Below are 10345 nucleotides of genomic sequence, written 5' to 3'. Positions count from 1 at the left end.
ATTTTTTTATGTATTTTACAGGTTGAAAAATAAAAGGCGGTACTCGGACTGCGTGTGAACAACGAAGGATGACTACATGTGAACGGCTGACTGCAATACTCCACCGCACGAACAAGTCGGAAGCGCGTCCTCGTGCTTGAATACCCGCTAGCACACCCGTACACAGCGGGAAAATAAGGGAAGAGAAAAGGCAGAAACAAAGGCTAACTGAGTAGATTAAGTGAATTAAGTTAGCTTAGTCAGAGAAAGTTGATTAAGTTAATTTAGTTGAGTAAATCAATTAGGTTAGTTAGGTTAGGTTAGTTTGTTAAGTTAGGTTAGTCAGGTCAATCTGGTTACTTAGGTTAAGTCTCGTAAATTAGGTTAGTCTTGTTGGGTAGGTTAAGTCTGGTTAGGTTCAGTAAGTCTACCTAGGGTTAGGGGTCTAACTAAAGGTAAGTTAATCTAACTAGGGTTAGGGAGGTGCTTAGGTTAGACTAACTAGTGTTAAGTTAGGCTAAAATTTAACCAAGGGTGAGCCATCTAACTAGGGTTAGTCGGGAACTAACTAGGGTTAGTGGAAAACTAACTAGGGTTAGTTTAACTTATCTAATGTTAGTTTAGTTGTAACTCAGGTTAGGTTAGTTTGCTACTAAGGTTAGGTTAGTTACTATGTAATGGAGGGGAAATACTTTGGTCAGGTTGACCTAAGTATAAAAGGTGTAAGGGACATTGCATAGGCACCAATTTATGAACATACATGTGTCCTTTCACCTTCTTCACCTCTTCCCTATCCTTCCATGGCTACCAGCCATTCTCTCTCCTCTTCTTGTCTTTCTCTCTCCTCTCTGCAGTCTCTCCCTTCTCTCCTTCTCTCTCCTAGGTCTCCTTCTTGACAAGTGGTATCAGAGCCTAGGCTTCTTCATCCCAGTTTGGTTACATTTCAACTAATTTTTCCTATTTCTTTAATCAGGTCATCTATGGCAGACAAGTACTAGGGGTACAGACTTACATGTAGTAGTGCATTAACCAGTGGACATTCCTAAGGAGAAGACAGGCTGCATTGAAGGCATTCTCAGAAGTTGGAGGTAAAATGGAGGCCGATCACTAAAATTAATAGGTCGTTTTTCATTCACATGCTTCTTTGAAGGGACCAATGTCAAAAGAGGGTGTTACAAGAGTTAGTGAAGGCTTTGGTTGCAGTTACTTTTTGTAAAAGAAGTCTTCTTCTTCTTCTCCTAAGCTTTCCTGTGGTTTCCATGGAGTTTGCAATAGTTTACAGATCCTTCTTTCCAGATGGCACTCAGCTCGTTGTCAAGGTCTTCAAACACGCACATCTGTCTACCAACCTCTTAAAGTGAACTCCTAGATTTTTCATAAACTAAAGGCCTTGCAGGCTCCTCATCACATTTAGAAGAGTCCTCACTCTCTGAAAAAGTTTCCTGCTTGCTAGATGGCTTGCCATTCTTGGCAATACTGATCTTTGCAGGAGGAATTAGACTGATTGATGTTTATCTTCCACAACTCCGCAACTTGGAATGAGTAACATAAGGCTTTCCCACTGCCTGAGGTGTCAGAAAACCTCAGCCACAAACCATTAAGCGATTTTGAAGGACATAGGCAATGAACAGCAAGAACTGGCGCAGTTGAGAGAGGCCTGCTTAAACCCCAGGCAGTCTAGGTGAAGAAGGGAAGTCTCTGTCAGAAATCCCATCCCAATGATGGGGTTGCAGATACTCTCTACCCCCTTCATCTGGTCATCAAAATCCTCAGAACGAGCTAGCTGGTTGTGATCCAACCATTTCATTTGGTCATCAAAATCCTCGGGAACGAGCAGACCCCAACACCTCCTTCAAGACGAAAACACGCAGCATGGCCTCCTCTCAGGCAAAGGATCTGCATGCCGCACCAAGGGCCAAGGGCTAGGTTTAGGGCTGAAGTCGCAACAGCAGTCCCAGCCACAACAGCAGCAGCCGCCTCTTGCCGAACAAAAAAAGCTCTCCAATATCACTAATCAGGTCATAAACCAGCAGCAAGGCTGTGGTCTTGGCCTGGGGAAGGGAGCTCCGGTGGAGAAGGTGCAAGGGAGCTTCCCATCCACTGTTAAAGCAGATCCGGAGTCCAGTCAAGGCTTCTCCAAGCCAAGCATTCTTGACGTCTCTTCTGTGAAAGCAATAGTGCCAGGTTTAGGGTTAGGACTAGGGCCAGGGTCTCAGGAGACCGTAGCAGCTGCAACTCGACCTCCCCTAAAGAACATCACCAATGGTGGTATCCCTGCTCAGCGTCCTGATGTGCCAAGAGACTTCAAGAAACAGACGACTACTCAAGATTCAGTCCAAGAAAATCTCTGGTCTCTCTTTTGTCCTCTTAGCCATCACCTTCCTTCTGAGAAAACGAAAGGTCCCTTTGCTTTGCTGCTGCCTCTCTTCTTTTTTTCTTTGCATAATTGTATTCTATGATAGCTCGCGAAGCTGCCTGGATAGCTCCTTCATTGACAATGTTCGGTGTCTGGTCATGCTTCTCTAAAGATTCGTTGTCTTCCTAGTCCTCTCCCTTGTGTTTCCCTGAAGACCAAGACCAGTCTTGTTCTCCTTGATAGGACTTCGGAGGAGGCACGTAAAGAACAAAGGGGCCGCTAGAGTATCCATGCCTACTTAACGTTTCAAAGCTCACAAAAACCTTGTTCGGACCAACCACAACACCCTATTGCTGTTGAGATTGAGAAAGGAAGAGACGGAGTGAGGAGCAAGCATTCTCTCATCTTCGTCATTCATTCATTCTATCATATCCACACACAAAGAGTAAGTGTATACAATAGTACTAAGGTCCGTAGGACCATTCACACTGGGTCTAAGGCCATCAACTTATTTAATGTCCTACACTTGCTGATACAGTTGGACAAGACTAATGTCATACATACTAGCGGGAGAATAGTATGAGCTTGATATTCTAACACTCCCCCTCAAGCTCAAATCATCTGATGAACTCCAAGTAGTTGTCTAAAACTACTAAACTTATCTTTACCCAAAGACTTGGTAAACATATCTACAACCTGTTCATCAGTCTTCACATGCATAAGATCTACTCTGCCTCCAAGAACCATCTCTCTGATAAAATGGTAGTGTACCTCTATGTGTTTTGTCCTGGCATGGTATACTGGATTTGTTGCCAGGAGTACACTACTAAGATTGTCACATAATAAGGTCACTAGAGGATCCACCTGAATATCCAAATCAGCCATAAGCTTGAGCAACCATGAAATCTCACATGCTGCCAATGTAGCACCCCTGTACTCTGCCTCAGTGCTAGACAATGCAACCGTTGGTTGCTTCTTGTTGCTCCAACTGATCATACCACTTCCAAAGCCAAAAGTATAACCACTCGTAGATCTACGATCACATGAGCATCCTACCCAATCCGCATCTGTGTATCCAACTAGTTTCAAGGGCTTATCCTTCATATAGAACAACCCATAATCTACAGTGGACTTAACATACCTCATAATCCGCCTAACAACATCCAGATGTGGCTTTCTGGGCTTCTGCATAAACTGACTTGTGAGTCCAACTACATAACTCAAATCCGGCCTAGTGATGGTCAAGTAGATCAGACTTCCAACCATTTGCCTGTACATCATCACATCATGAATTTAAGCTCCAGTGCTAATGTCCAGCTTGACATTTTGATCAAGGGGTGTATCCAATGGTTTGCATTCAGCCATGCCATACTTCTTTAGCATTTCCATGGCATAATTTTTCTGCATCAGCCATAAACCATTTTCAGCCTTGATTATCTCAATACCCAAAAAATACTTCAACTCACCAAGATCTTTCATGTCAAATTTAGATTTTAGCATCTTCATTACATGCTGTATGCCCAAGTCATCATCACCAGTGATTATCAAATCATCAACATATATGACCAGCACTACCAAGCCACTGTCAGCCTTCTTTGTAAATAGGCTGTAATCATCCCTACCAATAGTAAATCCCAATCTCTGCAAGTAGTTATTGATCCCAGCATGCCAAGCTCTCAGGGCCTGCTTCAGCCCATACAGTGTCTTTTTCAGCTTACATACATAATGCTGAAAATCAGGGTGAACATACCCTTCTGGCTGAACCATATAGACATCCTCTCCTAAGTCACCATTAAGAAATGCATTCTTAATGTCCATTTGCTGTAATTTCCATCCTCTAGCAGCAGCCAAGGCAATCACAGTGCGTATGGTTGCCATCTTGGCAACAGGGCTAAATGTTTCCTCATAATCAAGTCCATACTGTTGAGCATACCCCTTAGCAACCAGCCTAGCTTTGTACCTTTCCACACTGCCATCTGACTTGCATTTGATTTTGTAGACCCATTTACAGCCAATGGTCTTTTGTCCTTCAGCCAGTGGCACAAGATCCCATGTCTTATTTTCAGCCAAGGCATTCATTTCTTCATCCATGGCTGCACACCAGTTCTCATTTTCCACTGCTTCAGCATATGTACTTGGTTCTTTGATCTCCATCACTTTTGTCATGTAAGCATAATGCTTTGCAGTGTAGCCACTATATCACTACATCCACATGGTAACTCAATTAGAACCCATGTACCTTTAGAGAGAAGAGATTCAAACTTAGCTTCCATGGCCTCCTACCGTTGTTCTTTTGGTGGGGATGACATGGCATCACTATAAGAGACGGTCTTAACAAATATTGAGAGCATTCTCAAGAATATGAGCATCATAAACATGGAAAATAACATGCTCATTATCAATTAGAATATCAACACCAAGGTCATCATCAACAATAATAGGTGCAGGTTGTGAATCCTGATCTGAAGAGTCAATATTATCATGTGAAGGAGGTTCATCATCATATAGAAAAGAAAAAGAAGTGAGTAATGACATTGTATCATTAACATCCTCTAGTGACCACGTCCACCCAGTATCCTCTTGAGACCATTTGCTGCCCAAAAGTTGCTCGTTGAAAATAACATCACAACTTATGATTACTTTCTTGGAAGATGGATCATAAAACTTGTAACCCTTAGAAAAAGTCGAATATCCAATGAAAATAACTTTCAAATCAGCATCAAGTTTTCTACGAGTCTCTTTGGGTACATAAATATAAGCAATACATCCAAAAGTTTGAAAATATAAAGCAGAAGGAGTTTCACCTGTCCAAGTAATAATCGGTATTTTACTAGAAGGATCAGTTGTAGGACGATGATTTTACATAAATACTATTGTTCAAGCTACTTCAGCCTAGAAGTATCGTGATAAGCTAGAATGAATGAGTATGCATCGCATGGCATTGAGAATAGTCTCGTTTTTATGTTCAACAACACCAATTTATTGAGGAGAGTAGGAAACCGTATATGCATGATGAATACCCTGATTATTAAAATAATCATCAAAGTCATTTAAAATGTATTCTCCACCATTATCATTGTGAAGTTTCTAGATGTGATAACCAATATGAAGTTCTCCAGCTTTTTGATATTGCTTCAAAGATGATAAAGCTTGTCATTTGTGTTGCAAGAGAAAAATAATGATGTATCTGGAGAAGTCATCAATAAAAGTCATTAAATACCGATATTGAGATTTTGACGTATGAAAAGGTCCACAATTATTGGTGTGAATAAGATCAAGCAAATCTCTAGAATGAGGTGTGGTGGAAATGGAAAAGGGTTTGCAAAAATTCTTTCCGAGTGCACAATACTCAGAAATACCCATATGAGAACGAGCTTTGAACTCCATACCTTGAAAAGGTCATGCCGATAAAGATCCATAAACTTAGGAAAATCAGAGTGAACAAAGTGAGGATGCCATATTTTGGTGTTAACATCACTGAGAGCTATAACAACATTTGCAACATCTTCATTCATAGATAACTAAAAAAGATTACCATTTTGAGGAGCAACAGCTATGGTTTGGTCATCTTTCTCAATGGGACACTTGGTATGACCGAAACTGACAAAGAGACCAAGATCCACAAGTCTTGCAACTAAAAGAAGATTCCTTTGTAGATTTTGGACATGTAAAACTCCACGCAGAATTCTTGTTGAAGAAAGAGTACCGCGATATAAATCACCTATACCTTTGACATGACAGGTTGTGTCATCAAAAAGTTAAACCAATTTCTTGATAGGAATAGAATGATACTTATGTAACCATTGGGACTGATATATCATGTTTCCCATAGCACTAGAATCAATAATAAAAAGAGATCCATCACGAACATGAAGTATCCTTTCCGGAGAGATAGAATAACTCACACGATTTTCTTCTTTAGTAGTATTGTCATATGTAGTAGCATATGCTCTATGACGATCTGAATCAAAACACCTCTTGAAACATGGATGGGATGGATGATCACTCTTTTTGAAGTAGTCACCAGGAGGAAAATCTCTGGATAAATGTGGTTGTTTTTTTATAATACCATGTCTTCATCATATTGTTTTGCATAGCAATCATTTGTAGTATGACCATTTCTATTGCAATAAGAACAATGTTTGTTAGGAGACTTAAGATGAGAGAAGTTACCACCACGATGACTCCTACGTGTATAGTATAGAAAGGGATGCCTTCTAGGAAGTAAAGCTTAGTCGATTTGTTCTAACTGTGTGTCCTCTTGTGATATCATAAGTGTTTCTTGATTTTATGTCATCGTTCATATCATTGTGGATATTCAATCAAAGATATACAAGCTGTTGAGATATCGAGCTCCACTCGTGATACGCCAGGGTGACCGTTGTGTATTTATGTCACCGACTTGTCCGTTGCAGACGTGGTTGGTAAACCTCCCATGAATAATAGCTACATGATAGCTATCCTTATCTACTCTAGTTCGTGGCTCAGTTAGTATGCAACCTTAGTTAGTTGAGTTTGGTTTGAGACCCATATATAGGGTTCTTCTATTTCTTTGTACTAGAGTTCTTTTGGCTTCCAAAAATAAGAAGAGGAAAACTGTTTTCAGCCTCCACCATTGTGTGTATTCCCCCATTGTGCAAGCAAGAAAGCTACAAGTGAGACTCCTTCCTTCTCTCCCACAATCTTGACATGGTATTAGAGCCTTGTTCGTGGTAAGGAGCTCAAGAAAGCAAGCCAAGCTCGCGGTGTTCTAGTAAGAGGAGTAGTGTTGCTTTCATTTTTCTGTTTTGGGAGCAAATCTTTGCAGGTAGCACAGCCGAAAAGTGCAGGAGTGCATTGTCTCAGGTTGAGACGCCCTTCGCGGTGAAGCAAGAGGGCCTTGTTTTTTTGATTTGAGGCCATTTTGGGGCCAGTTTTGGAGGCGGAAGTTTTCTGCACGCACTCAGGAAAAGGCCCAGTTTTATGTTGTGTAGCCACTGTTCTACAGGTCGGTGAATAGTTACTGTAAAAATTGCATTGTATGCTTGTGCACAGAGACATTGGGAGTTACAGAATCATCCCTGTTGCCTGTTGATGCAAAATCGTCACTAGGAAGTGACTGTGTGGTCAAATACGACTTTCGCCAGTTTTGCAGATTTTCCCTTGTGAGGGTGAAGCTGTGGTTTTTGCAGTGACAGAATTTTTTGCAGTCTTCTGTAATGGCATCTGATTCTCTTTCACAGATTGTCACTGAAAAGCTTGACAAGAACAACTTCCAAGCATGGAAGTTTAGAATGACGAATTTCCTTATGGGAAAAGGATATTGGGAATTTGTTGCAGGAAATGAAGAAGAATCAGTTCTTCCTGATGTTTCCAATCAACAGTAAATGCAGGCATTTAAAGCATGGCATGAGAGAGCCAGAAAAGTTATGTATTGGCTGTCTATCAGCATTTCAGACTCTATGATTGTGCATATTCAGGATGCAAGTACGCCAAAGGAGGCATGGGATACTTTGTCAAAAATGTATAGCACAAATACGCAAGCCAGGAAAATGCAGCTCAAGCAAGAGTTGCACAATGTGCAAAGAGAAAATATGAGCATCAACGACTACCACATGAAGGTGAAGAAGATTGCAGATGCACTTGCTTCCATTGGGTCGCCAGTGGAAGATGATGATTTAGTTTATGTGACCTTGAATGGTCTAGGAAAGGATTATGCACAGTTTCGGACATCCATTTCAGTTCGTGAAAGATTTCCTCACTTTGAGGAGTTGATTGCTCTTCTAATTTCTGAGGAGCAGAGAAATGGTGGTGCATCTTCTTCAGGAGGAACTTCAAAAGAAGCTGTCTTCTACTCAAATGCTCGAAGAGGTAGAGGCAGAGGTAGAAGAGGCCGATTTGGAGGCTATGGTAGAAATTAGAATATGCAGCAAACTCAAGAAAACTAGTCCTATGGAGGAGGACGTGGTAACTCTAAAGGTAGGGGGAGCCAAAGAGGTCGTGGTGGATGGCAAAGAGGCCAAAATCCAAACAGTAATGTTGAATGCTACTACTGTGGTAAAATGGGTCATATGGCTAAAGACTGCTATAAAAAGCAGAATGACATCATGAATGGAAAACTGCAACAAGGGAATTATGCATCTTCTAGTAGACAGGGTGATGACAGAAATGAGCACTTGTTTATGGTGCAGCACATGAACAATTCTGTGACAAGTGCAGAAGAAAGCAATGATGTATGGTATGTTGACTCAGGTGCATCAAACCACATGACAGGTCATGCAGAATGGATGGAGGATGCAAGAAAAATGGAAAAACCAGGATTTGTGGAGACTGGTGATGATACTGCACATCCTATTGTGCAGATTGGAAAATTTCCTTTGTCTATGCAGGATGGGAAAAAGAAATACATGTCTGATGTATTTCATGTCCCGAATATCACCAAGAATCTGGTTTCTGTTGGTCAAATGGTTGAGCAGGGCTTGCAGGTCAGATTTAATCCTCATGGATGCTTTGTTGAGGATATGAAAAATAAAGGTCGCTTGATAGCAAAAGGAAAGAAGAAGGGCAGAATGTTTACATTGGATGCAGACATGTCTGAATTGAGTGCAGCAATGTTTACACATGGGACCGGTGTAGTTGCAGATATTGATATCTGGCATAAACGCATTGGTCATGTTAATGTATAGCGACTTAAATCAATGCAGGCCCAAAATATTGTTACAGGTTTGCCGAAATTCAAGGTTGCAGAAATGCATAAGGTATGTGAAGCCTGTCAGTTTGGAAAACAGGCAAGGAAACCATTTTCTAGACATGTTCAAGAGAGTAAGAAGCCATTGGAATTAATCCACTCTTATGTGTGGACTACTAAAGCTGCATCTCTTGGAGGCTGTCATTATTTTGTCAGTTTTATTGATGACTATAGCAGAAAAGTTTGGGTGTATTTTATGAAAAAGAAAAGTGAAGTTTTTGGGCATTTCAAGACTCTTAAAGCTATGGTTGAAAAAGAAACAGGCCTGCAAATAAAATGCCTAAGGTCAGATGGAGGGGGAGAGTACCTCTCAAATGAGTTTGCAAGGTTCTTGCAGGAGCATGGCATAAAGTAGCAATATTCATGTAGTCATACCCCACAACAAAATGGAATTGCAGAAAGGAAAAATAGGCATATTGGAGAGGTATCTCGTGCCATGCTCAATGAAAAGACCTGCCAGATTTTTATTGGGCTGAAGCAGTTGCTACAGCAGTCTACATAATGAACAGGACTCCCACTGCAGCAATACATGGGATGACTCCAGAGGAGAGGTATACTGGTAGAAAACCAGATATTTCTCATTTGCAAATTTTTTGTTGCATTGCCTATGTACATGTGCCAGATGAGTTGAGATCCAAGTTGGATCCAAAAGCTGAGAAGTGCATCTTTATTGGTTACTCTCTGCAGCAAAAAGAGTATAGATGCTATAACCCTTCTACTCGTAAGTTTACAGTGAGCAGAGATGTTGTTTTTAATGAGATGAGTAGCTGGTATAAACCAGTAAATGTGATTGATGATGTAGATGCACAAAATGGTAATGCTGCACAGAATTCACAGCAGCAGTCACAAAATATTAGTGGACCTGGAGCGTCCTCTAGCAGTGGTTCACATTCTTCGCCATGGACAGGCAGATTGAGATCAGGAGAATCTTCTCAAAGCAACGCAGATAGTGGTATGCAGGTATCACGAAAAGGAAAAGAGAAGGTTGATCAGCCCATGTTTGATGTGAATGCAGGTCACTCTTATGTGGATGGTGAATCTAGTGGCTCAGAACAGAGCATTGATGATGAGTTGGGTATTCATTCTATTGTTACACCTGGAGTAAGGAAGACCAAGGATGTTTTGAGAGCACCTGGGAGTGAACCTACTTTGCGCAGGTCTACGAGAGCTAGGTATCCTGTGGATAGGCTGAAATATGATGGATTTACAGTCATTCACTATGCATATATGGTCAAAGTGATACAGGAACCAGAACCCACTTCTTTTGAGCAAGCCATGGGAAA

Source organism: Lygodium microphyllum, chromosome 20, assembly GCF_053477565.2.
Source record: "Lygodium microphyllum isolate KBCC chromosome 20, Lygodium_microphyllum_v1.1.10, whole genome shotgun sequence".
Classification (NCBI taxonomy): Eukaryota; Viridiplantae; Streptophyta; class Polypodiopsida; order Schizaeales; family Lygodiaceae; genus Lygodium; species Lygodium microphyllum.
The sequence above is the reverse complement of the archived record's forward strand: the minus strand, read 5'-3'. Positions refer to the sequence as shown.